Source organism: Lissotriton helveticus, chromosome 11, assembly GCF_964261635.1.
Source record: "Lissotriton helveticus chromosome 11, aLisHel1.1, whole genome shotgun sequence".
In the NCBI taxonomy this organism is placed as follows: domain Eukaryota; kingdom Metazoa; phylum Chordata; class Amphibia; order Caudata; family Salamandridae; genus Lissotriton; species Lissotriton helveticus.
Window position 1 is genome coordinate 39,169,661 of NC_136072.1, and position 26,823 is coordinate 39,196,483.

The 26,823-nt window shown below is 43.9% G+C and overlaps 20 non-coding genes across 20 annotated transcripts; all 20 read left to right on the plus strand.

The window, feature by feature from the left end:
- The first annotated feature begins 794 nt into the window (after positions 1–794).
- On the plus strand, positions 795–866 carry TRNAG-UCC (transfer RNA glycine (anticodon UCC)). The gene has a single exon. It is a non-coding gene; the product is annotated as a tRNA-Gly (tRNA).
- An 899-nt stretch (positions 867–1,765) lies between these two features.
- Positions 1,766–1,837, plus strand: TRNAG-UCC (transfer RNA glycine (anticodon UCC)). The gene has a single exon. It is a non-coding gene; the product is annotated as a tRNA-Gly (tRNA).
- A 1,534-nt stretch (positions 1,838–3,371) lies between these two features.
- Positions 3,372–3,443, plus strand: TRNAG-UCC (transfer RNA glycine (anticodon UCC)). The gene has a single exon. It is a non-coding gene; the product is annotated as a tRNA-Gly (tRNA).
- An 899-nt stretch (positions 3,444–4,342) lies between these two features.
- On the plus strand, positions 4,343–4,414 carry TRNAG-UCC (transfer RNA glycine (anticodon UCC)). The gene has a single exon. It is a non-coding gene; the product is annotated as a tRNA-Gly (tRNA).
- Positions 4,415–5,926: 1,512 nt separating this feature from the next.
- On the plus strand, positions 5,927–5,998 carry TRNAG-UCC (transfer RNA glycine (anticodon UCC)). The gene has a single exon. It is a non-coding gene; the product is annotated as a tRNA-Gly (tRNA).
- Positions 5,999–6,897: 899 nt separating this feature from the next.
- Positions 6,898–6,969, plus strand: TRNAG-UCC (transfer RNA glycine (anticodon UCC)). Its single transcript has one exon. It is a non-coding gene; the product is annotated as a tRNA-Gly (tRNA).
- Positions 6,970–8,481: 1,512 nt separating this feature from the next.
- TRNAG-UCC (transfer RNA glycine (anticodon UCC)) lies at positions 8,482–8,553 on the plus strand. The gene has a single exon. It is a non-coding gene; the product is annotated as a tRNA-Gly (tRNA).
- Positions 8,554–9,452: 899 nt separating this feature from the next.
- On the plus strand, positions 9,453–9,524 carry TRNAG-UCC (transfer RNA glycine (anticodon UCC)). The gene has a single exon. It is a non-coding gene; the product is annotated as a tRNA-Gly (tRNA).
- A 1,512-nt stretch (positions 9,525–11,036) lies between these two features.
- Positions 11,037–11,108, plus strand: TRNAG-UCC (transfer RNA glycine (anticodon UCC)). Its single transcript has one exon. It is a non-coding gene; the product is annotated as a tRNA-Gly (tRNA).
- An 899-nt stretch (positions 11,109–12,007) lies between these two features.
- TRNAG-UCC (transfer RNA glycine (anticodon UCC)) lies at positions 12,008–12,079 on the plus strand. The gene has a single exon. It is a non-coding gene; the product is annotated as a tRNA-Gly (tRNA).
- Positions 12,080–13,576: 1,497 nt separating this feature from the next.
- TRNAG-UCC (transfer RNA glycine (anticodon UCC)) lies at positions 13,577–13,648 on the plus strand. Its single transcript has one exon. It is a non-coding gene; the product is annotated as a tRNA-Gly (tRNA).
- A 2,483-nt stretch (positions 13,649–16,131) lies between these two features.
- On the plus strand, positions 16,132–16,203 carry TRNAG-UCC (transfer RNA glycine (anticodon UCC)). Its single transcript has one exon. It is a non-coding gene; the product is annotated as a tRNA-Gly (tRNA).
- Positions 16,204–17,102: 899 nt separating this feature from the next.
- Positions 17,103–17,174, plus strand: TRNAG-UCC (transfer RNA glycine (anticodon UCC)). The gene has a single exon. It is a non-coding gene; the product is annotated as a tRNA-Gly (tRNA).
- Positions 17,175–18,686: 1,512 nt separating this feature from the next.
- Positions 18,687–18,758, plus strand: TRNAG-UCC (transfer RNA glycine (anticodon UCC)). Its single transcript has one exon. It is a non-coding gene; the product is annotated as a tRNA-Gly (tRNA).
- Positions 18,759–19,657: 899 nt separating this feature from the next.
- Positions 19,658–19,729, plus strand: TRNAG-UCC (transfer RNA glycine (anticodon UCC)). The gene has a single exon. It is a non-coding gene; the product is annotated as a tRNA-Gly (tRNA).
- A 1,501-nt stretch (positions 19,730–21,230) lies between these two features.
- On the plus strand, positions 21,231–21,302 carry TRNAG-UCC (transfer RNA glycine (anticodon UCC)). The gene has a single exon. It is a non-coding gene; the product is annotated as a tRNA-Gly (tRNA).
- An 899-nt stretch (positions 21,303–22,201) lies between these two features.
- TRNAG-UCC (transfer RNA glycine (anticodon UCC)) lies at positions 22,202–22,273 on the plus strand. Its single transcript has one exon. It is a non-coding gene; the product is annotated as a tRNA-Gly (tRNA).
- A 1,501-nt stretch (positions 22,274–23,774) lies between these two features.
- TRNAG-UCC (transfer RNA glycine (anticodon UCC)) lies at positions 23,775–23,846 on the plus strand. Its single transcript has one exon. It is a non-coding gene; the product is annotated as a tRNA-Gly (tRNA).
- Positions 23,847–24,745: 899 nt separating this feature from the next.
- Positions 24,746–24,817, plus strand: TRNAG-UCC (transfer RNA glycine (anticodon UCC)). The gene has a single exon. It is a non-coding gene; the product is annotated as a tRNA-Gly (tRNA).
- A 1,501-nt stretch (positions 24,818–26,318) lies between these two features.
- TRNAG-UCC (transfer RNA glycine (anticodon UCC)) lies at positions 26,319–26,390 on the plus strand. Its single transcript has one exon. It is a non-coding gene; the product is annotated as a tRNA-Gly (tRNA).
- Positions 26,391–26,823: the final 433 nt, after the last annotated feature.

Genomic DNA, 26,823 nt, shown 5'->3' on the forward strand with positions numbered 1-26,823 from the left:
GTGCCTGAGAGTGTCTGGCTTTCAGTTATGACTGATTGTTAGAGGGGAAGATTAAGTTTTTCTGCACCCAGCATGCCTTGCGATATACTTAGGCAAATGAGGTGAGAGCCCGACCAATCCCACTCTACTCTGCTGAATGCTCCTTATTTGCATAAAGAGAACACTTTCACAACGGAGCAGAGTGGCGCAGCGGAAGCGTGCTGGGCCCATAACCCAGAGGTCGATGGATCGAAACCATCCTCTGCTAATTTTGCTTGATTTTTCTTCCAAGGACCAAGCTGTCATTCCCAGGCTGCCAGCAAGTAAAAGCGCAAGCTTTTGCCAGCTATGTGAGAAAAGACTTCTCAACTATCTGTGTCTGCTGAAATACAAGAGAGGGATCGTAAAAGGATCCACCCTGTACTTTGAAAGTAAAGACACACAATAATAAGCATAAATGACTGGTGGGACCTTCAAACACTTTTCTGGGCATGCTTTGAATTTCATTCTTCCCTTTTAGTTGTGCTATTATCTATCTCCTGGGCATTTCCTGGAATGTTCTCTCTTTCTCTTCCCTGCTTTGCTTCCCATGCTGCATCTATATGTTCATATCTATTATTTGTACTACTGCTTTCCATTCTTCTCTTCCGCACAGCTTTGACCTTGGTTTCAATCCCAGTTCCTTACCCTCTGCTAAAAACTTTCTACTGCTTTTCATGTTGGTATCTAAACCAAATGCACCGTTGAAGCTGGTGCAAGATAGACATTGCACTCAGGGTCGTAATGTTTAGAACCGAGAGCATACAGATCATAGGGCGTTGGTGGTATAGTGGTGAGCATAGCTGCCTTCCAAGCAGTTGACCCGGGTTCGATTCCCGGCCAACACAGTACAAATACTTATATATTCTGCAAGCTGGATATATTTTAATGCAATATGTCACAAAATGGAAATATCATGAACAGATTAATCAGCCAGATATAAAAAAATAAACAAATACGTAGGCAAACATCTCGATCGCCCCTTCTGCTATATTCATTGCCCTAATATATGATAAGTTCCATAAAGCAGAGTCACCACTCACATGTGCTGGTAATAAATATGTTACAGTGGGCAGACAATGAAAGGGCTGAGGCCCGACCAGACATTATAACTCCAGCATCTCTATGTTAAAAAGCATTTCTAGGCAATATCTAGCCTCTGAAAAAAATATGCAAGATCCACCGATAAATCTGGCAAAAGTCACTAACATTTTGGGCATACTTGTGCTCTCACCTGAATGTAGCGCCACCTTGTAGCCATCGGAGGTAACTGCAGCTCACAAAATGTTTCATAAGAGGGCAAGTTGAGAGGAATCCAAGAGGCAGATGTCCATAGAAAGAGCCTCTGACTACAGCAGGAAGGTTGGATGCTTCAAATTTGCATAGTTTCCTGTCCAACGTCCTCTCACGTCCCGAACGCCCACGTCACTCCACTGAATGCTCCTCATCTGCATAAAGAGAACACTTTCACAGAGGAGCAGAGTGGCGCAGCGGAAGCGTGCTGGGCCCATAACCCAGAGGTCGATGGATCGAAACCATCCTCTGCTAAATTTGCTTTATTTTCCTTCCAAGGACCAAGCTGTCATTTCCACGCTGCCAGAAAGGAAAAGCGCAAGCTTGCGCCAGCTATGTGAGAAAAGACTTCTCAACTATCTGTGTCTGCTGAAATACAAGAGAGGGATCGTCAAAGGATCCACCCTTTACTTTGAAAGTAAAGAGACACAATAATAAGCATAAATGACAGAGGGCGTTGGTGGTATAGTGGTGAGCATAGCTGCCTTCCAAGCAGTTGACCCGGGTTCGATTCCCGGCCAACGCAGTGCAAATACTTATGTATTCTGCAAGCAGGATATATTTTAGTTCAACATGTCACAAAATGGAAATATCATGAACAGATTAATCAGCCATATATATAGAAATTAAAAAATACGTAGGCAAACATCTCAATCGCCCCTTCTGCTATATTCATTGTCCTAATATATGATAAGTTTCATAAAGCAGAGTCGCCATTCACATGTGCTGGTAATAAATATGTTATTTTGGGCAGGCAATGAAAGGGCTGAGGCCCGACCAGACATTATACCTCCAGCATCTCTATGTTAAAAAGCATTTCTAGGCAATTTCTAGCCTCTGAAAAAAATATGCAAGACCCACCGATAAATCTGGCCAAAGTCCGTAACATTTTTGCATACTTGTGCTCTGACCTGAATGTAGCGCCACCTCGTAGCTGTCGAAGGTAACTGCAGCTCACACAATGTTTTATCAGAAGGCAAGTTGAGAGGAATCCAAGAGGCAGATGTCCATGGAAAGAGCCTCTCACTGCAGCAGGAAGGTTGGATGCTTGAAATTTGCATAGTTTCCTGTCCAACGTCCCGAACGCTCCCAAACGCGCTCCCAAACGCTCCCAAACGCTCAAAAGCCTCACACCGGGCAAGCCCTCACCGGGTAGATCTCTGGCTCCCAGGTAAAGCCAAATCCTGAGCATGTTAGCGCTAGTATCACAGAGAGAGATATAGAGGGTTCAAGAGCTGCTGTCTTGATAAATGTTTGAAACGGCTAGTGCCTGAGAGTGTCTGGCTTTCAGTTATGACTGATTGTGAGAGGGGAAGATTAAGTTTTTCTGCACCCAGCATGCCTTGCGATATACTTAGGCAAATGAGGTGAGAGCCCGACCAATCCCACTCTACTCTGCTGAATGCTCCTTATTTGCATAAAGAGAACACTTTCACAACGGAGCAGAGTGGCGCAGCGGAAGCGTGCTGGGCCCATAACCCAGAGGTCGATGGATCGAAACCATCCTCTGCTAATTTTGCTTGATTTTTCTTCCAAGGACCAAGCTGTCATTCCCAGGCTGCCAGCAAGTAAAAGCGCAAGCTTTTGCCAGCTATGTGAGAAAAGACTTCTCAACTATCTGTGTCTGCTGAAATACAAGAGAGGGATCGTAAAAGGATCCACCCTGTACTTTGAAAGTAAAGACACACAATAATAAGCATAAATGACTGGTGGGACCTTCAAACACTTTTCTGGGCATGCTTTGAATTTCATTCTTCCCTTTTAGTTGTGCTATTATCTATCTCCTGGGCATTTCCTGGAATGTTCTCTCTTTCTCTTCCCTGCTTTGCTTCCCATGCTGCATCTATATGTTCATATCTATTATTTGTACTACTGCTTTCCATTCTTCTCTTCCGCACAGCTTTGACCTTGGTTTCAATCCCAGTTCCTTACCCTCTGCTAAAAACTTTCTACTGCTTTTCATGTTGGTATCTAAACCAAATGCACCGTTGAAGCTGGTGCAAGATAGACATTGCACTCAGGGTCGTAATGTTTAGAACCGAGAGCATACAGATCATAGGGCGTTGGTGGTATAGTGGTGAGCATAGCTGCCTTCCAAGCAGTTGACCCGGGTTCGATTCCCGGCCAACGCAGTACAAATACTTATATATTCTGCAAGCTGGATATATTTTAATGCAATATGTCACAAAATGGAAATATCATGAACAGATTAATCAGCCAGATATAAAAAAATAAACAAATACGTAGGCAAACATCTCGATCGCCCCTTCTGCTATATTCATTGCCCTAATATATGATAAGTTCCATAAAGCAGAGTCACCACTCACATGTGCTGGTAATAAATATGTTACAGTGGGCAGACAATGAAAGGGCTGAGGCCCGACCAGACATTATAACTCCAGCATCTCTATGTTAAAAAGCATTTCTAGGCAATATCTAGCCTCTGAAAAAAATATGCAAGATCCACCGATAAATCTGGCAAAAGTCACTAACATTTTGGGCATACTTGTGCTCTCACCTGAATGTAGCGCCACCTTGTAGCCATCGGAGGTAACTGCAGCTCACAAAATGTTTCATAAGAGGGCAAGTTGAGAGGAATCCAAGAGGCAGATGTCCATAGAAAGAGCCTCTGACTACAGCAGGAAGGTTGGATGCTTCAAATTTGCATAGTTTCCTGTCCAACGTCCTCTCACGTCCCGAACGCCCACGTCACTCCACTGAATGCTCCTCATCTGCATAAAGAGAACACTTTCACAGAGGAGCAGAGTGGCGCAGCGGAAGCGTGCTGGGCCCATAACCCAGAGGTCGATGGATCGAAACCATCCTCTGCTAAATTTGCTTTATTTTCCTTCCAAGGACCAAGCTGTCATTTCCACGCTGCCAGAAAGGAAAAGCGCAAGCTTGCGCCAGCTATGTGAGAAAAGACTTCTCAACTATCTGTGTCTGCTGAAATACAAGAGAGGGATCGTCAAAGGATCCACCCTTTACTTTGAAAGTAAAGAGACACAATAATAAGCATAAATGACAGAGGGCGTTGGTGGTATAGTGGTGAGCATAGCTGCCTTCCAAGCAGTTGACCCGGGTTCGATTCCCGGCCAACGCAGTGCAAATACTTATGTATTCTGCAAGCAGGATATATTTTAGTTCAACATGTCACAAAATGGAAATATCATGAACAGATTAATCAGCCATATATATAGAAATTAAAAAATACGTAGGCAAACATCTCAATCGCCCCTTCTGCTATATTCATTGTCCTAATATATGATAAGTTTCATAAAGCAGAGTCGCCATTCACATGTGCTGGTAATAAATATGTTATTTTGGGCAGGCAATGAAAGGGCTGAGGCCCGACCAGACATTATACCTCCAGCATCTCTATGTTAAAAAGCATTTCTAGGCAATTTCTAGCCTCTGAAAAAAATATGCAAGACCCACCGATAAATCTGGCCAAAGTCCGTAACATTTTTGCATACTTGTGCTCTGACCTGAATGTAGCGCCACCTCGTAGCTGTCGAAGGTAACTGCAGCTCACAAAATGTTTTATCAGAAGGCAAGTTGAGAGGAATCCAAGAGGCAGATGTCCATGGAAAGAGCCTCTCACTGCAGCAGGAAGGTTGGATGCTTGAAATTTGCATAGTTTCCTGTCCAACGTCCCGAACGCTCCCAAACGCTCAAAAGCCTCACACCGGGCAAGCCCTCACCGGGTAGATCTCTGGCTCCCAGGTAAAGCCAAATCCTGAGCATGTTAGCGCTAGTATCACAGAGAGAGATATAGAGGGTTCAAGAGCTGCTGTCTTGATAAATGTTTGAAACGGCTAGTGCCTGAGAGTGTCTGGCTTTCAGTTATGACTGATTGTGAGAGGGGAAGATTAAGTTTTTCTGCACCCAGCATGCCTTGCGATATACTTAGGCAAATGAGGTGAGAGCCCGACCAATCCCACTCTACTCTGCTGAATGCTCCTTATTTGCATAAAGAGAACACTTTCACAACGGAGCAGAGTGGCGCAGCGGAAGCGTGCTGGGCCCATAACCCAGAGGTCGATGGATCGAAACCATCCTCTGCTAATTTTGCTTGATTTTTCTTCCAAGGACCAAGCTGTCATTCCCAGGCTGCCAGCAAGTAAAAGCGCAAGCTTTTGCCAGCTATGTGAGAAAAGACTTCTCAACTATCTGTGTCTGCTGAAATACAAGAGAGGGATCGTAAAAGGATCCACCCTGTACTTTGAAAGTAAAGACACACAATAATAAGCATAAATGACTGGTGGGACCTTCAAACACTTTTCTGGGCATGCTTTGAATTTCATTCTTCCCTTTTAGTTGTGCTATTATCTATCTCCTGGGCATTTCCTGGAATGTTCTCTCTTTCTCTTCCCTGCTTTGCTTCCCATGCTGCATCTATATGTTCATATCTATTATTTGTACTACTGCTTTCCATTCTTCCCTTCCGCACAGCTTTGACCTTGGTTTCAATCCCAGTTCCTTACCCTCTGCTAAAAACTTTCTACTGCTTTTCATGTTGGTATCTAAACCAAATGCACCGTTGAAGCTGGTGCAAGATAGACATTGCACTCAGGGTCGTAATGTTTAGAACCGAGAGCATACAGATCATAGGGCGTTGGTGGTATAGTGGTGAGCATAGCTGCCTTCCAAGCAGTTGACCCGGGTTCGATTCCCGGCCAACGCAGTACAAATACTTATATATTCTGCAAGCTGGATATATTTTAATGCAATATGTCACAAAATGGAAATATCATGAACAGATTAATCAGCCAGATATAAAAAAATAAACAAATACGTAGGCAAACATCTCGATCGCCCCTTCTGCTATATTCATTGCCCCAATATATGATAAGTTCCATAAAGCAGAGTCACCACTCACATGTGCTGGTAATAAATATGTTACAGTGGGCAGACAATGAAAGGGCTGAGGCCCGACCAGACATTATAACTCCAGCATCTCTATGTTAAAAAGCATTTCTAGGCAATATCTAGCCTCTGAAAAAAATATGCAAGATCCACCGATAAATCTGGCAAAAGTCACTAACATTTTGGGCATACTTGTGCTCTCACCTGAATGTAGCGCCACCTTGTAGCCATCGGAGGTAACTGCAGCTCACAAAATGTTTCATAAGAGGGCAAGTTGAGAGGAATCCAAGAGGCAGATGTCCATAGAAAGAGCCTCTGACTACAGCAGGAAGGTTGGATGCTTCAAATTTGCATAGTTTCCTGTCCAACGTCCTCTCACGTCCCGAACGCCCACGTCACTCCACTGAATGCTCCTCATCTGCATAAAGAGAACACTTTCACAGAGGAGCAGAGTGGCGCAGCGGAAGCGTGCTGGGCCCATAACCCAGAGGTCGATGGATCGAAACCATCCTCTGCTAAATTTGCTTTATTTTCCTTCCAAGGACCAAGCTGTCATTTCCACGCTGCCAGAAAGGAAAAGCGCAAGCTTGCGCCAGCTATGTGAGAAAAGACTTCTCAACTATCTGTGTCTGCTGAAATACAAGAGAGGGATCGTCAAAGGATCCACCCTTTACTTTGAAAGTGAAGAGACACAATAATAAGCATAAATGACAGAGGGCGTTGGTGGTATAGTGGTGAGCATAGCTGCCTTCCAAGCAGTTGACCCGGGTTCGATTCCCGGCCAACGCAGTGCAAATACTTATGTATTCTGCAAGCAGGATATATTTTAGTTCAACATGTCACAAAATGGAAATATCATGAACAGATTAATCAGCCATATATATAGAAATTAAAAAATACGTAGGCAAACATCTCAATCGCCCCTTCTGCTATATTCATTGTCCTAATATATGATAAGTTTCATAAAGCAGAGTCGCCATTCACATGTGCTGGTAATAAATATGTTATTTTGGGCAGGCAATGAAAGGGCTGAGGCCCGACCAGACATTATACCTCCAGCATCTCTATGTTAAAAAGCATTTCTAGGCAATTTCTAGCCTCTGAAAAAAATATGCAAGACCCACCGATAAATCTGGCCAAAGTCCGTAACATTTTTGCATACTTGTGCTCTGACCTGAATGTAGCGCCACCTCGTAGCTGTCGAAGGTAACTGCAGCTCACAAAATGTTTTATCAGAAGGCAAGTTGAGAGGAATCCAAGAGGCAGATGTCCATGGAAAGAGCCTCTCACTGCAGCAGGAAGGTTGGATGTTTGAAATTTGCATAGTTTCCTGTCCAACGTCCACAACGCTCCCAAACGCTCAAAAGCCTCACACCGGGCAAGCCCTCACCGGGTAGATCTCTGGCTCCCAGGTAAAGCCAAATCCTGAGCATGTTAGCGCTAGTATCACAGAGAGAGATATAGAGGGTTCAAGAGCTGCTGTCTTGATAAATGTTTGAAACGGCTAGTGCCTGAGAGTGTCTGGCTTTCAGTTATGACTGATTGTGAGAGGGGAAGATTAAGTTTTTCTGCACCCAGCATGCCTTGCGATATACTTAGGCAAATGAGGTGAGAGCCCGACCAATCCCACTCTACTCTGCTGAATGCTCCTTATTTGCATAAAGAGAACACTTTCACAACGGAGCAGAGTGGCGCAGCGGAAGCGTGCTGGGCCCATAACCCAGAGGTCGATGGATCGAAACCATCCTCTGCTAATTTTGCTTGATTTTTCTTCCAAGGACCAAGCTGTCATTCCCAGGCTGCCAGCAAGTAAAAGCGCAAGCTTTTGCCAGCTATGTGAGAAAAGACTTCTCAACTATCTGTGTCTGCTGAAATACAAGAGAGGGATCGTAAAAGGATCCACCCTGTACTTTGAAAGTAAAGACACACAATAATAAGCATAAATGACTGGTGGGACCTTCAAACACTTTTCTGGGCATGCTTTGAATTTCATTCTTCCCTTTTAGTTGTGCTATTATCTATCTCCTGGGCATTTCCTGGAATGTTCTCTCTTTCTCTTCCCTGCTTTGCTTCCCATGCTGCATCTATATGTTCATATCTATTATTTGTACTACTGCTTTCCATTCTTCTCTTCCGCACAGCTTTGACCTTGGTTTCAATCCCAGTTCCTTACCCTCTGCTAAAAACTTTCTACTGCTTTTCATGTTGGTATCTAAACCAAATGCACCGTTGAAGCTGGTGCAAGATAGACATTGCACTCAGGGTCGTAATGTTTAGAACCGAGAGCATACAGATCATAGGGCGTTGGTGGTATAGTGGTGAGCATAGCTGCCTTCCAAGCAGTTGACCCGGGTTCGATTCCCGGCCAACGCAGTACAAATACTTATATATTCTGCAAGCTGGATATATTTTAATGCAATATGTCACAAAATGGAAATATCATGAACAGATTAATCAGCCAGATATAAAAAAATAAACAAATACGTAGGCAAACATCTCGATCGCCCCTTCTGCTATATTCATTGCCCTAATATATGATAAGTTCCATAAAGCAGAGTCACCACTCACATGTGCTGGTAATAAATATGTTACAGTGGGCAGACAATGAAAGGGCTGAGGCCCGACCAGACATTATAACTCCAGCATCTCTATGTTAAAAAGCATTTCTAGGCAATATCTAGCCTCTGAAAAAAATATGCAAGATCCACCGATAAATCTGGCAAAAGTCACTAACATTTTGGGCATACTTGTGCTCTCACCTGAATGTAGCGCCACCTTGTAGCCATCGGAGGTAACTGCAGCTCACAAAATGTTTCATAAGAGGGCAAGTTGAGAGGAATCCAAGAGGCAGATGTCCATAGAAAGAGCCTCTGACTACAGCAGGAAGGTTGGATGCTTCAAATTTGCATAGTTTCCTGTCCAACGTCCTCTCACGTCCCGAACGCCCACGTCACTCCACTGAATGCTCCTCATCTGCATAAAGAGAACACTTTCACAGAGGAGCAGAGTGGCGCAGCGGAAGCGTGCTGGGCCCATAACCCAGAGGTCGATGGATCGAAACCATCCTCTGCTAAATTTGCTTTATTTTCCTTCCAAGGACCAAGCTGTCATTTCCACGCTGCCAGAAAGGAAAAGCGCAAGCTTGCGCCAGCTATGTGAGAAAAGACTTCTCAACTATCTGTGTCTGCTGAAATACAAGAGAGGGATCGTCAAAGGATCCACCCTTTACTTTGAAAGTAAAGAGACACAATAATAAGCATAAATGACAGAGGGCGTTGGTGGTATAGTGGTGAGCATAGCTGCCTTCCAAGCAGTTGACCCGGGTTCGCTTCCCGGCCAACGCAGTGCAAATACTTATGTATTCTGCAAGCAGGATATATTTTAGTTCAACATGTCACAAAATGGAAATATCATGAACAGATTAATCAGCCATATATATAGAAATTAAAAAATACGTAGGCAAACATCTCAATCGCCCCTTCTGCTATATTCATTGTCCTAATATATGATAAGTTTCATAAAGCAGAGTCGCCATTCACATGTGCTGGTAATAAATATGTTATTTTGGGCAGGCAATGAAAGGGCTGAGGCCCGACCAGACATTATACCTCCAGCATCTCTATGTTAAAAAGCATTTCTAGGCAATTTCTAGCCTCTGAAAAAAATATGCAAGACCCACCGATAAATCTGGCCAAAGTCCGTAACATTTTTGCATACTTGTGCTCTGACCTGAATGTAGCGCCACCTCGTAGCTGTCGAAGGTAACTGCAGCTCACAAAATGTTTTATCAGAAGGCAAGTTGAGAGGAATCCAAGAGGCAGATGTCCATGGAAAGAGCCTCTCACTGCAGCAGGAAGGTTGGATGCTTGAAATTTGCATAGTTTCCTGTCCAACGTCCCGAACGCTCCCAAACGCTCAAAAGCCTCACACCGGGCAAGCCCTCACCGGGTAGATCTCTGGCTCCCAGGTAAAGCCAAATCCTGAGCATGTTAGCGCTAGTATCACAGAGAGAGATATAGAGGGTTCAAGAGCTGCTGTCTTGATAAATGTTTGAAACGGCTAGTGCCTGAGAGTGTCTGGCTTTCAGTTATGACTGATTGTGAGAGGGGAAGATTAAGTTTTTCTGCACCCAGCATGCCTTGCGATATACTTAGGCAAATGAGGTGAGAGCCCGACCAATCCCACTCTACTCTGCTGAATGCTCCTTATTTGCATAAAGAGAACACTTTCACAACGGAGCAGAGTGGCGCAGCGGAAGCGTGCTGGGCCCATAACCCAGAGGTCGATGGATCGAAACCATCCTCTGCTAATTTTGCTTGATTTTTCTTCCAAGGACCAAGCTGTCATTCCCAGGCTGCCAGCAAGTAAAAGCGCAAGCTTTTGCCAGCTATGTGAGAAAAGACTTCTCAACTATCTGTGTCTGCTGAAATACAAGAGAGGGATCGTAAAAGGATCCACCCTGTACTTTGAAAGTAAAGACACACAATAATAAGCATAAATGACTGGTGGGACCTTCAAACACTTTTCTGGGCATGCTTTGAATTTCATTCTTCCCTTTTAGTTGTGCTATTATCTATCTCCTGGGCATTTCCTGGAATGTTCTCTCTTTCTCTTCCCTGCTTTGCTTCCCATGCTGCATCTATATGTTCATATCTATTATTTGTACTACTGCTTTCCATTCTTCTCTTCCGCACAGCTTTGACCTTGGTTTCAATCCCAGTTCCTTACCCTCTGCTAAAAACTTTCTACTGCTTTTCATGTTGGTATCTAAACCAAATGCACCGTTGAAGCTGGTGCAAGATAGACATTGCACTCAGGGTCGTAATGTTTAGAACCGAGAGCATACAGATCATAGGGCGTTGGTGGTATAGTGGTGAGCATAGCTGCCTTCCAAGCAGTTGACCCGGGTTCGATTCCCGGCCAACGCAGTACAAATACTTATATATTCTGCAAGCTGGATATATTTTAATGCAATATGTCACAAAATGGAAATATCATGAAGAGATTAATCAGCCAGATATAAAAAAATAAACAAATACGTAGGCAAACATCTCGATCGCCCCTTCTGCTATATTCATTGCCCTAATATATGATAAGTTCCATAAAGCAGAGTCACCACTCACATGTGCTGGTAATAAATATGTTACAGTGGGCAGACAATGAAAGGGCTGAGGCCCGACCAGACATTATAACTCCAGCATCTCTATGTTAAAAAGCATTTCTAGGCAATATCTAGCCTCTGAAAAAAATATGCAAGATCCACCGATAAATCTGGCAAAAGTCACTAACATTTTGGGCATACTTGTGCTCTCACCTGAATGTAGCGCCACCTTGTAGCCATCGGAGGTAACTGCAGCTCACAAAATGTTTCATAAGAGGGCAAGTTGAGAGGAATCCAAGAGGCAGATGTCCATAGAAAGAGCCTCTGACTACAGCAGGAAGGTTGGATGCTTCAAATTTGCATAGTTTCCTGTCCAACGTCCTCTCACGTCCCGAACGCCCACGTCACTCCACTGAATGCTCCTCATCTGCATAAAGAGAACACTTTCACAGAGGAGCAGAGTGGCGCAGCGGAAGCGTGCTGGGCCCATAACCCAGAGGTCGATGGATCGAAACCATCCTCTGCTAAATTTGCTTTATTTTCCTTCCAAGGACCAAGCTGTCATTTCCACGCTGCCAGAAAGGAAAAGCGCAAGCTTGCGCCAGCTATGTGAGAAAAGACTTCTCAACTATCTGTGTCTGCTGAAATACAAGAGAGGGATCGTCAAAGGATCCACCCTTTACTTTGAAAGTAAAGAGACACAATAATAAGCATAAATGACAGAGGGCGTTGGTGGTATAGTGGTGAGCATAGCTGCCTTCCAAGCAGTTGACCCGGGTTCGATTCCCGGCCAACGCAGTGCAAATACTTATGTATTCTGCAAGCAGGATATATTTTAGTTCAACATGTCACAAAATGGAAATATCATGAACAGATTAATCAGCCATATATATAGAAATTAAAAAATACGTAGGCAAACATCTCAATCGCCCCTTCTGCTATATTCATTGTCCTAATATATGATAAGTTTCATAAAGCAGAGTCGCCATTCACATGTGCTGGTAATAAATATGTTATTTTGGGCAGGCAATGAAAGGGCTGAGGCCCGACCAGACATTATACCTCCAGCATCTCTATGTTAAAAAGCATTTCTAGGCAATTTCTAGCCTCTGAAAAAAATATGCAAGACCCACCGATAAATCTGGCCAAAGTCCGTAACATTTTTGCATACTTGTGCTCTGACCTGAATGTAGCGCCACCTCGTAGCTGTCGAAGGTAACTGCAGCTCACAAAATGTTTTATCAGAAGGCAAGTTGAGAGGAATCCAAGAGGCAGATGTCCATGGAAAGAGCCTCTCACTGCAGCAGGAAGGTTGGATGTTTGAAATTTGCATAGTTTCCTGTCCAACATCCACAACGCTCCCAAACGCTCAAAAGCCTCACACCGGGTAGATCTCTGGCTCCCAGGTAAAGCCAAATCCTGAGCATGTTAGCGCTAGTATCACAGAGAGAGATATAGACGGTTCAAGAGCTGCTGTCTTGATAAATGTTTGAAACGGCTAGTGCCTGAGAGTGTCTGGCTTTCAGTTATGACTGATTGTGAGAGGGGAAGATTAAGTTTTTCTGCACCCAGCATGCCTTGCGATATACTTAGGCAAATGAGGTGAGAGCCCGACCAATCCCACTCTACTCTGCTGAATGCTCCTTATTTGCATAAAGAGAACACTTTCACAACGGAGCAGAGTGGCGCAGCGGAAGCGTGCTGGGCCCATAACCCAGAGGTCGATGGATCGAAACCATCCTCTGCTAATTTTGCTTGATTTTTCTTCCAAGGACCAAGCTGTCATTCCCAGGCTGCCAGCAAGTAAAAGCGCAAGCTTTTGCCAGCTATGTGAGAAAAGACTTCTCAACTATCTGTGTCTGCTGAAATACAAGAGAGGGATCGTAAAAGGATCCACCCTGTACTTTGAAAGTAAAGACACACAATAATAAGCATAAATGACTGGTGGGACCTTCAAACACTTTTCTGGGCATGCTTTGAATTTCATTCTTCCCTTTTAGTTGTGCTATTATCTATCTCCTGGGCATTTCCTGGAATGTTCTCTCTTTCTCTTCCCTGCTTTGCTTCCCATGCTGCATCTATATGTTCATATCTATTATTTGTACTACTGCTTTCCATTCTTCTCTTCCGCACAGCTTTGACCTTGGTTTCAATCCCAGTTCCTTACCCTCTGCTAAAAACTTTCTACTGCTTTTCATGTTGGTATCTAAACCAAATGCACCGTTGAAGCTGGTGCAAGATAGACATTGCACTCAGGGTCGTAATGTTTAGAACCGAGAGCATACAGATCATAGGGCGTTGGTGGTATAGTGGTGAGCATAGCTGCCTTCCAAGCAGTTGACCCGGGTTCGATTCCCGGCCAACGCAGTACAAATACTTATATATTCTGCAAGCTGGATATATTTTAATGCAATATGTCACAAAATGGAAATATCATGAACAGATTAATCAGCCAGATATAAAAAAATAAACAAATACGTAGGCAAACATCTCGATCGCCCCTTCTGCTATATTCATTGCCCTAATATATGATAAGTTCCATAAAGCAGAGTCACCACTCACATGTGCTGGTAATAAATATGTTACAGTGGGCAGACAATGAAAGGGCTGAGGCCCGACCAGACATTATAACTCCAGCATCTCTATGTTAAAAAGCATTTCTAGGCAATATCTAGCCTCTGAAAAAAATATGCAAGATCCACCGATAAATCTGGCAAAAGTCACTAACATTTTGGGCATACTTGTGCTCTCACCTGAATGTAGCGCCACCTTGTAGCCATCGGAGGTAACTGCAGCTCACAAAATGTTTCATAAGAGGGCAAGTTGAGAGGAATCCAAGAGGCAGATGTCCATAGAAAGAGCCTCTGACTACAGCAGGAAGGTTGGATGCTTCAAATTTGCATAGTTTCCTGTCCAACGTCCTCTCACGTCCCGAACGCCCACGTCACTCCACTGAATGCTCCTCATCTGCATAAAGAGAACACTTTCACAGAGGAGCAGAGTGGCGCAGCGGAAGCGTGCTGGGCCCATAACCCAGAGGTCGATGGATCGAAACCATCCTCTGCTAAATTTGCTTTATTTTCCTTCCAAGGACCAAGCTGTCATTTCCACGCTGCCAGAAAGGAAAAGCGCAAGCTTGCGCCAGCTATGTGAGAAAAGACTTCTCAACTATCTGTGTCTGCTGAAATACAAGAGAGGGATCGTCAAAGGATCCACCCTTTACTTTGAAAGTAAAGAGACACAATAATAAGCATAAATGACAGAGGGCGTTGGTGGTATAGTGGTGAGCATAGCTGCCTTCCAAGCAGTTGACCCGGGTTCGATTCCCAGCCAACGCCGTGCAAATACTTATGTATTCTGCAAGCAGGATATATTTTAGTTCAACATGTCACAAAATGGAAATATCATGAACAGATTAATCAGCCATATATATAGAAATTAAAAAATACGTAGGCAAACATCTCAATCGCCCCTTCTGCTATATTCATTGTCCTAATATATGATAAGTTTCATAAAGCAGAGTCGCCATTCACATGTGCTGGTAATAAATATGTTATTTTGGGCAGGCAATGAAAGGGCTGAGGCCCGACCAGACATTATACCTCCAGCATCTCTATGTTAAAAAGCATTTCTAGGCAATTTCTAGCCTCTGAAAAAAATATGCAAGACCCACCGATAAATCTGGCCAAAGTCCGTAACATTTTTGCATACTTGTGCTCTGACCTGAATGTAGCGCCACCTCGTAGCTGTCGAAGGTAACTGCAGCTCACAAAATGTTTTATCAGAAGGCAAGTTGAGAGGAATCCAAGAGGCAGATGTCCATGGAAAGAGCCTCTCACTGCAGCAGGAAGGTTGGATGCTTGAAATTTGCATAGTTTCCTGTCCAACGTCCCGAACGCTCCCAAACGCTCAAAAGCCTCACACCGGGCAAGCCCTCACCGGGTAGATCTCTGGCTCCCAGGTAAAGCCAAATCCTGAGCATGTTAGCGCTAGTATCACAGAGAGAGATATAGAGGGTTCAAGAGCTGCTGTCTTGATAAATGTTTGAAACGGCTAGTGCCTGAGAGTGTCTGGCTTTCAGTTATGACTGATTGTTAGAGGGGAAGATTAAGTTTTTCTGCACCCAGCATGCCTTGCGATATACTTAGGCAAATGAGGTGAGAGCCCGACCAATCCCACTCTACTCTGCTGAATGCTCCTTATTTGCATAAAGAGAACACTTTCACAACGGAGCAGAGTGGCGCAGCGGAAGCGTGCTGGGCCCATAACCCAGAGGTCGATGGATCGAAACCATCCTCTGCTAATTTTGCTTGATTTTTCTTCCAAGGACCAAGCTGTCATTCCCAGGCTGCCAGCAAGTAAAAGCGCAAGCTTTTGCCAGCTATGTGAGAAAAGACTTCTCAACTATCTGTGTCTGCTGAAATACAAGAGAGGGATCGTAAAAGGATCCACCCTGTACTTTGAAAGTAAAGACACACAATAATAAGCATAAATGACTGGTGGGACCTTCAAACACTTTTCTGGGCATGCTTTGAATTTCATTCTTCCCTTTTAGTTGTGCTATTATCTATCTCCTGGGCATTTCCTGGAATGTTCTCTCTTTCTCTTCCCTGCTTTGCTTCCCATGCTGCATCTATATGTTCATATCTATTATTTGTACTACTGCTTTCCATTCTTCTCTTCCGCACAGCTTTGACCTTGGTTTCAATCCCAGTTCCTTACCCTCTGCTAAAAACTTTCTACTGCTTTTCATGTTGGTATCTAAACCAAATGCACCGTTGAAGCTGGTGCAAGATAGACATTGCACTCAGGGTCGTAATGTTTAGAACCGAGAGCATACAGATCATAGGGCGTTGGTGGTATAGTGGTGAGCATAGCTGCCTTCCAAGCAGTTGACCCGGGTTCGATTCCCGGCCAACGCAGTACAAATACTTATATATTCTGCAAGCTGGATATATTTTAATGCAATATGTCACAAAATGGAAATATCATGAACAGATTAATCAGCCAGATATAAAAAAATAAACAAATACGTAGGCAAACATCTCGATCGCCCCTTCTGCTATATTCATTGCCCTAATATATGATAAGTTCCATAAAGCAGAGTCACCACTCACATGTGGTGGTAATAAATATGTTACAGTGGGCAGACAATGAAAGGGCTGAGGCCCGACCAGACATTATAACTCCAGCATCTCTATGTTAAAAAGCATTTCTAGGCAATATCTAGCCTCTGAAAAAAATATGCAAGATCCACCGATAAATCTGGCAAAAGTCACTAACATTTTGGGCATACTTGTGCTCTCACCTGAATGTAGCGCCACCTTGTAGCCATCGGAGGTAACTGCAGCTCACAAAATGTTTCATAAGAGGGCAAGTTGAGAGGAATCCAAGAGGCAGATGTCCATAGAAAGAGCCTCTGACTACAGCAGGAAGGTTGGATGCTTCAAATTTGCATAGTTTCCTGTCCAACGTCCTCTCACGTCCCGAACGCCCACGTCACTCCACTGAATGCTCCTCATCTGCATAAAGAGAACACTTTCACAGAGGAGCAGAGTGGCGCAGCGGAAGCGTGCTGGGCCCATAACCCAGAGGTCGATGGATCGAAACCATCCTCTGCTAAGTTTGCTTTATTTTCCTTCCAAGGACCAAGCTGTCATTTCCACGCTGCCAGAAAGGAAAAGCGCAAGCTTGCGCCAGCTATGTGAGAAAAGACTTCTCAACTATCTTTGTCTGCTGAAATACAAGAGAGGGATCGTCAAAGGATCCACCCTTTACTTTGAAAGTAAAGAGACACAATAATAAGCATAAATGACAGAGGGCGTTGGTGGTATAGTGGTGAGCATAGCTGCCTTCCATGCAGTTGACCCGGGTTCGATTCCCAGCCAACGCAGTGCAAATACTTATGTATTCTGCAAGCAGGATATATTTTAGTTCAACATGTCACAAAATGGAAATATCATGAACAGATTAATCAGCCATATATATAGAAATTAAAAAATACGTAGGCAAACATCTCAATCGCCCCTTCTGCTATATTCATTGTCCTAATATATGATAAGTTTCATAAAGCAGAGTCGCCATTCACATGTGCTGGTAATAAATATGTTATTTTGGGCAGGCAATGAAAGGGCTGAGGCCCGACCAGACATTATACCTCCAGCATCTCTATGTTAAAAAGCATTTCTAGGCAATTTCTAGCCTCTGAAAAAAATATGCAAGACCCACCGATAAATCTGGCCAAAGTCCGTAACATTTTTGCATACTTGTGCTCTGACCTGAATGTAGCGCCACCTCGTAGCTGTCGAAGGTAACTGCAGCTCACAAAATGTTTTATCAGAAGGCAAGTTGAGAGGAATCCAAGAGGCAGATGTCCATGGAAAGAGCCTCTCACTGCAGCAGGAAGGTTGGATGCTTGAAATTTGCATAGTTTCCTGTCCAACGTCCCGAACGCTCCCAAACGCTCAAAAGCCTCACACCGGGCAAGCCCTCACCGGGTAGATCTCTGGCTCCCGGGTAAAGCCAAATCCTGAGCATGTTAGCGCTAGTATCACAGAGAGAGATATAGAGGGTTCAAGAGCTGCTGTCTTGATAAATGTTTGAAACGGCTAGTGCCTGAGAGTGTCTGGCTTTCAGTTATGACTGATTGTTAGAGGGGAAGATTAAGTTTTTCTGCACCCAGCATGCCTTGCGATATACTTAGGCAAATGAGGTGAGAGCCCGACCAATCCCACTCTACTCTGCTGAATGCTCCTTATTTGCATAAAGAGAACACTTTCACAACGGAGCAGAGTGGCGCAGCGGAAGCGTGCTGGGCCCATAACCCAGAGGTCGATGGATCGAAACCATCCTCTGCTAATTTTGCTTGATTTTTCTTCCAAGGACCAAGCTGTCATTCCCAGGCTGCCAGCAAGTAAAAGCGCAAGCTTTTGCCAGCTATGTGAGAAAAGACTTCTCAACTATCTGTGTCTGCTGAAATACAAGAGAGGGATCGTAAAAGGATCCACCCTGTACTTTGAAAGTAAAGACACACAATAATAAGCATAAATGACTGGTGGGACCTTCAAACACTTTTCTGGGCATGCTTTGAATTTCATTCTTCCCTTTTAGTTGCGCTATTATCTATCTCCTGGGCATTTCCTGGAATGTTCTCTCTTTCTCTTCCCTGCTTTGCTTCCCATGCTGCATCTATATGTTCATATCTATTATTTGTACTACTGCTTTCCATTCTTCTCTTCCGCACAGCTTTGACCTTGGTTTCAATCCCAGTTCCTTACCCTCTGCTAAAAACTTTCTACTGCTTTTCATGTTGGTATCTAAACCAAATGCACCGTTGAAGCTGGTGCAAGATAGACATTGCACTCAGGGTCGTAATGTTTAGAACCGAGAGCATACAGATCATAGGGCGTTGGTGGTATAGTGGTGAGCATAGCTGCCTTCCAAGCAGTTGACCCGGGTTCGATTCCCGGCCAACGCAGTACAAATACTTATATATTCTGCAAGCTGGATATATTTTAATGCAATATGTCACAAAATGGAAATATCATGAACAGATTAATCAGCCAGATATAAAAAAATAAACAAATACGTAGGCAAACATCTCGATCGCCCCTTCTGCTATATTCATTGCCCTAATATATGATAAGTTCCATAAAGCAGAGTCACCACTCACATGTGCTGGTAATAAATATGTTACAGTGGGCAGACAATGAAAGGGCTGAGGCCCGACCAGACATTATAACTCCAGCATCTCTATGTTAAAAAGCATTTCTAGGCAATATCTAGCCTCTGAAAAAAATATGCAAGATCCACCGATAAATCTGGCAAAAGTCACTAACATTTTGGGCATACTTGTGCTCTCACCTGAATGTAGCGCCACCTTGTAGCCATCGGAGGTAACTGCAGCTCACAAAATGTTTCATAAGAGGGCAAGTTGAGAGGAATCCAAGAGGCAGATGTCCATAGAAAGAGCCTCTGACTACAGCAGGAAGGTTGGATGCTTCAAATTTGCATAGTTTCCTGTCCAACGTCCTCTCACGTCCCGAACGCCCACGTCACTCCACTGAATGCTCCTCATCTGCATAAAGAGAACACTTTCACAGAGGAGCAGAGTGGCGCAGCGGAAGCGTGCTGGGCCCATAACCCAGAGGTCGATGGATCGAAACCATCCTCTGCTAAATTTGCTTTATTTTCCTTCCAAGGACCAAGCTGTCATTTCCACGCTGCCAGAAAGGAAAAGCGCAAGCTTGCGCCAGCTATGTGAGAAAAGACTTCTCAACTATCTGTGTCTGCTGAAATACAAGAGAGGGATCGTCAAAGGATCCACCCTTTACTTTGAAAGTAAAGAGACACAATAATAAGCATAAATGACAGAGGGCGTTGGTGGTATAGTGGTGAGCATAGCTGCCTTCCAAGCAGTTGACCCGGGTTCGATTCCCGGCCAACGCAGTGCAAATACTTATGTATTCTGCAAGCAGGATATATTTTAGTTCAACATGTCACAAAATGGAAATATCATGAACAGATTAATCAGCCATATATATAGAAATTAAAAAATACGTAGGCAAACATCTCAATCGCCCCTTCTGCTATATTCATTGTCCTAATATATGATAAGTTTCATAAAGCAGAGTCGCCATTCACATGTGCTGGTAATAAATATGTTATTTTGGGCAGGCAATGAAAGGGCTGAGGCCCGACCAGACATTATACCTCCAGCATCTCTATGTTAAAAAGCATTTCTAGGCAATTTCTAGCCTCTGAAAAAAATATGCAAGACCCACCGATAAATCTGGCCAAAGTCCGTAACATTTTTGCATACTTGTGCTCTGACCTGAATGTAGCGCCACCTCGTAGCTGTCGAAGGTAACTGCAGCTCACAAAATGTTTTATCAGAAGGCAAGTTGAGAGGAATCCAAGAGGCAGATGTCCATGGAAAGAGCCTCTCACTGCAGCAGGAAGGTTGGATGCTTGAAATTTGCATAGTTTCCTGTCCAACGTCCCGAACGCTCCCAAACGCTCAAAAGCCTCGCCCTCACCGGGTAGATCTCTGGCTCCCAGGTAAAGCCAAATCCTGAGCATGTTAGCGCTAGTATCACAGAGAGAGATATAGAGGGTTCAAGAGCTGCTGTCTTGATAAATGTTTGAAACGGCTAGTGCCTGAGAGTGTCTGGCTTTCAGTTATGACTGATTGTTAGAGGGGAAGATTAAGTTTTTCTGCACCCAGCATGCCTTGCGATATACTTAGGCAAATGAGGTGAGAGCCCGACCAATCCCACTCTACTCTGCTGAATGCTCCTTATTTGCATAAAGAGAACACTTTCACAACAGAGCAGAGTGGCGCAGCGGAAGCGTGCTGGGCCCATAACCCAGAGGTCGATGGATCGAAACCATCCTCTGCTAATTTTGCTTGATTTTTCTTCCAAGGACCAAGCTGTCATTCCCAGGCTGCCAGCAAGTAAAAGCGCAAGCTTTTGCCAGCTATGTGAGAAAAGACTTCTCAACTATCTGTGTCTGCTGAAATACAAGAGAGGGATCGTAAAAGGATCCACCCTGTACTTTGAAAGTAAAGACACACAATAATAAGCATAAATGACTGGTGGGACCTTCAAACACTTTTCTGGGCATGCTTTGAATTTCATTCTTCCCTTTTAGTTGTGCTATTATCTATCTCCTGGGCATTTCCTGGAATGTTCTCTCTTTCTCTTCCCTGCTTTGCTTCCCATGCTGCATCTATATGTTCATATCTATTATTTGTACTACTGCTTTCCATTCTTCTCTTCCGCACAGCTTTGACCTTGGTTTCAATCCCAGTTCCTTACCCTCTGCTAAAAACTTTCTACTGCTTTTCATGTTGGTATCTAAACCAAATGCACCGTTGAAGCTGGTGCAAGATAGACATTGCACTCAGGGTCGTAATGTTTAGAACCGAGAGCATACAGATCATAGGGCGTTGGTGGTATAGTGGTGAGCATAGCTGCCTTCCAAGCAGTTGACCCGGGTTCGATTCCCGGCCAACGCAGTACAAATACTTATATATTCTGCAAGCTGGATATATTTTAATGCAATATGTCACAAAATGGAAATATCATGAACAGATTAATCAGCCAGATATAAAAAAATAAACAAATACGTAGGCAAACATCTCGATCGCCCCTTCTGCTATATTCATTGCCCTAATATATGATAAGTTCCATAAAGCAGAGTCACCACTCACATGTGCTGGTAATAAATATGTTACAGTGGGCAGACAATGAAAGGGCTGAGGCCCGACCAGACATTATAACTCCAGCATCTCTATGTTAAAAAGCATTTCTAGGCAATATCTAGCCTCTGAAAAAAATATGCAAGATCCACCGATAAATCTGGCAAAAGTCACTAACATTTTGGGCATACTTGTGCTCTCACCTGAATGTAGCGCCACCTTGTAGCCATCGGAGGTAACTGCAGCTCACAAAATGTTTCATAAGAGGGCAAGTTGAGAGGAATCCAAGAGGCAGATGTCCATAGAAAGAGCCTCTGACTACAGCAGGAAGGTTGGATGCTTCAAATTTGCATAGTTTCCTGTCCAACGTCCTCTCACGTCCCGAACGCCCACGTCACTCCACTGAATGCTCCTCATCTGCATAAAGAGAACACTTTCACAGAGGAGCAGAGTGGCGCAGCGGAAGCGTGCTGGGCCCATAACCCAGAGGTCGATGGATCGAAACCATCCTCTGCTAAATTTGCTTTATTTTCCTTCCAAGGACCAAGCTGTCATTTCCACGCTGCCAGAAAGGAAAAGCGCAAGCTTGCGCCAGCTATGTGAGAAAAGACTTCTCAACTATCTGTGTCTGCTGAAATACAAGAGAGGGATCGTCAAAGGATCCACCCTTTACTTTGAAAGTAAAGAGACACAATAATAAGCATAAATGACAGAGGGCGTTGGTGGTATAGTGGTGAGCATAGCTGCCTTCCAAGCAGTTGACCCGGGTTCGATTCCCGGCCAACGCAGTGCAAATACTTATGTATTCTGCAAGCAGGATATATTTTAGTTCAACATGTCACAAAATGGAAATATCATGAACAGATTAATCAGCCATATATATAGAAATTAAAAAATACGTAGGCAAACATCTCAATCGCCCCTTCTGCTATATTCATTGTCCTAATATATGATAAGTTTCATAAAGCAGAGTCGCCATTCACATGTGCTGGTAATAAATATGTTATTTTGGGCAGGCAATGAAAGGGCTGAGGCCCGACCAGACATTATACCTCCAGCATCTCTATGTTAAAAAGCATTTCTAGGCAATTTCTAGCCTCTGAAAAAAATATGCAAGACCCACCGATAAATCTGGCCAAAGTCCGTAACATTTTTGCATACTTGTGCTCTGACCTGAATGTAGCGCCACCTCGTAGCTGTCGAAGGTAACTGCAGCTCACAAAATGTTTTATCAGAAGGCAAGTTGAGAGGAATCCAAGAGGCAGATGTCCATGGAAAGAGCCTCTCACTGCAGCAGGAAGGTTGGATGCTTGAAATTTGCATAGTTTCCTGTCCAACGTCCACAACGCTCCCAAACGCTCAAAAGCCTCGCCCTCACCGGGTAGATCTCTGGCTCCCAGGTAAAGCCAAATCCTGAGCATGTTAGCGCTAGTATCACAGAGAGAGATATAGAGGGTTCAAGAGCTGCTGTCTTGATAAATGTTTGAAACGGCTAGTGCCTGAGAGTGTCTGGCTTTCAGTTATGACTGATTGTTAGAGGGGAAGATTAAGTTTTTCTGCACCCAGCATGCCTTGCGATATACTTAGGCAAATGAGGTGAGAGCCCGACCAATCCCACTCTACTCTGCTGAATGCTCCTTATTTGCATAAAGAGAACACTTTCACAACGGAGCAGAGTGGCGCAGCGGAAGCGTGCTGGGCCCATAACCCAGAGGTCGATGGATCGAAACCATCCTCTGCTAATTTTGCTTGATTTTTCTTCCAAGGACCAAGCTGTCATTCCCAGGCTGCCAGCAAGTAAAAGCGCAAGCTTTTGCCAGCTATGTGAGAAAAGACTTCTCAACTATCTGTGTCTGCTGAAATACAAGAGAGGGATCGTAAAAGGATCCACCCTGTACTTTGAAAGTAAAGACACACAATAATAAGCATAAATGACTGGTGGGACCTTCAAACACTTTTCTGGGCATGCTTTGAATTTCATTCTTCCCTTTTAGTTGTGCTATTATCTATCTCCTGGGCATTTCCTGGAATGTTCTCTCTTTCTCTTCCCTGCTTTGCTTCCCATGCTGCATCTATATGTTCATATCTATTATTTGTACTACTGCTTTCCATTCTTCTCTTCCGCACAGCTTTGACCTTGGTTTCAATCCCAGTTCCTTACCCTCTGCTAAAAACTTTCTACTGCTTTTCATGTTGGTATCTAAACCAAATGCACCGTTGAAGCTGGTGCAAGATAGACATTGCACTCAGGGTCGTAATGTTTAGAACCGAGAGCATACAGATCATAGGGCGTTGGTGGTATAGTGGTGAGCATAGCTGCCTTCCAAGCAATTGACCCGGGTTCGATTCCCGGCCAACGCAGTACAAATACTTATATATTCTGCAAGCTGGATATATTTTAATGCAATATGTCACAAAATGGAAATATCATGAACAGATTCATCAGCCAGATATAAAAAAATAAACAAATACGTAGGCAAACATCTCGATCGCCCCTTCTGCTATATTCATTGCCCTAATATATGATAAGTTCCATAAAGCAGAGTCACCACTCACATGTGCTGGTAATAAATATGTTACAGTGGGCAGACAATGAAAGGGCTGAGGCCCGACCAGACATTATAACTCCAGCATCTCTATGTTAAAAAGCATTTCTAGGCAATATCTAGCCTCTGAAAAAAATATGCAAGATCCACCGATAAATCTGGCAAAAGTCACTAACATTTTGGGCATACTTGTGCTCTCACCTGAATGTAGCGCCACCTTGTAGCCATCGGAGGTAACTGCAGCTCACAAAATGTTTCATAAGAGGGCAAGTTGAGAGGAATCCAAGAGGCAGATGTCCATAGAAAGAGCCTCTGACTACAGCAGGAAGGTTGGATGCTTCAAATTTGCATAGTTTCCTGTCCAACGTCCTCTCACGTCCCGAACGCCCACGTCACTCCACTGAATGCTCCTCATCTGCATAAAGAGAACACTTTCACAGAGGAGCAGAGTGGCGCAGCGGAAGCGTGCTGGGCCCATAACCCAGAGGTCGATGGATCGAAACCATCCTCTGCTAAATTTGCTTTATTTTCCTTCCAAGGACCAAGCTGTCATTTCCACGCTGCCAGAAAGGAAAAGCGCAAGCTTGCGCCAGCTATGTGAGAAAAGACTTCTCAACTATCTGTGTCTGCTGAAATACAAGAGAGGGATCGTCAAAGGATCCACCCTTTACTTTGAAAGTAAAGAGACACAATAATAAGCATAAATGACAGAGGGCGTTGGTGGTATAGTGGTGAGCATAGCTGCCTTCCAAGCAGTTGACCCGGGTTCGATTCCCGGCCAACGCAGTGCAAATACTTATGTATTCTGCAAGCAGGATATATTTTAGTTCAACATGTCACAAAATGGAAATATCATGAACAGATTAATCAGCCATATATATAGAAATTAAAAAATACGTAGGCAAACATCTCAATCGCCCCTTCTGCTATATTCATTGTCCTAATATATGATAAGTTTCATAAAGCAGAGTCGCCATTCACATGTGCTGGTAATAAATATGTTATTTTGGGCAGGCAATGAAAGGGCTGAGGCCCGACCAGACATTATACCTCCAGCATCTCTATGTTAAAAAGCATTTCTAGGCAATTTCTAGCCTCTGAAAAAAATATGCAAGACCCACCGATAAATCTGGCCAAAGTCCGTAACATTTTTGCATACTTGTGCTCTGACCTGAATGTAGCGCCACCTCGTAGCTGTCGAAGGTAACTGCAGCTCACAAAATGTTTTATCAGAAGGCAAGTTGAGAGGAATCCAAGAGGCAGATGTCCATGGAAAGAGCCTCTCACTGCAGCAGGAAGGTTGGATGCTTGAAATTTGCATAGTTTCCTGTCCAACGTCCCGAACGCTCCCAAACGCTCAAAAGCCTCGCCCTCACCGGGTAGATCTCTGGCTCCCAGGTAAAGCCAAATCCTGAGCATGTTAGCGCTAGTATCACAGAGAGAGATATAGAGGGTTCAAGAGCTGCTGTCTTGATAAATGTTTGAAACGGCTAGTGCCTGAGAGTGTCTGGCTTTCAGTTATGACTGATTGTTAGAGGGGAAGATTAAGTTTTTCTGCACCCAGCATGCCTTGCGATATACTTAGGCAAATGAGGTGAGAGCCCGACCAATCCCACTCTACTCTGCTGAATGCTCCTTATTTGCATAAAGAGAACACTTTCACAACGGAGCAGAGTGGCGCAGCGGAAGCGTGCTGGGCCCATAACCCAGAGGTCGATGGATCGAAACCATCCTCTGCTAATTTTGCTTGATTTTTCTTCCAAGGACCAAGCTGTCATTCCCAGGCTGCCAGCAAGTAAAAGCGCAAGCTTTTGCCAGCTATGTGAGAAAAGACTTCTCAACTATCTGTGTCTGCTGAAATACAAGAGAGGGATCGTAAAAGGATCCACCCTGTACTTTGAAAGTAAAGACACACAATAATAAGCATAAATGACTGGTGGGACCTTCAAACACTTTTCTGGGCATGCTTTGAATTTCATTCTTCCCTTTTAGTTGTGCTATTATCTATCTCCTGGGCATTTCCTGGAATGTTCTCTCTTTCTCTTCCCTGCTTTGCTTCCCATGCTGCATCTATATGTTCATATCTATTATTTGTACTACTGCTTTCCATTCTTCTCTTCCGCACAGCTTTGACCTTGGTTTCAATCCCAGTTCCTTACCCTCTGCTAAAAACTTTCTACTGCTTTTCATGTTGGTATCTAAACCAAATGCACCGTTGAAGCTGGTGCAAGATAGACATTGCACTCAGGGTCGTAATGTTTAGAACCGAGAGCATACAGATCATAGGGCGTTGGTGGTATAGTGGTGAGCATAGCTGCCTTCCAAGCAGTTGACCCGGGTTCGATTCCCGGCCAACGCAGTACAAATACTTATATATTCTGCAAGCTGGATATATTTTAATGCAATATGTCACAAAATGGAAATATCATGAACAGATTAATCAGCCAGATATAAAAAAATAAACAAATACGTAGGCAAACATCTCGATCGCCCCTTCTGCTATATTCATTGCCCTAATATATGATAAGTTCCATAAAGCAGAGTCACCACTCACATGTGCTGGTAATAAATATGTTACAGTGGGCAGACAATGAAAGGGCTGAGGCCCGACCAGACATTATAACTCCAGCATCTCTATGTTAAAAAGCATTTCTAGGCAATATCTAGCCTCTGAAAAAAATATGCAAGATCCACCGATAAATCTGGCAAAAGTCACTAACATTTTGGGCATACTTGTGCTCTCACCTGAATGTAGCGCCACCTTGTAGCCATCGGAGGTAACTGCAGCTCAC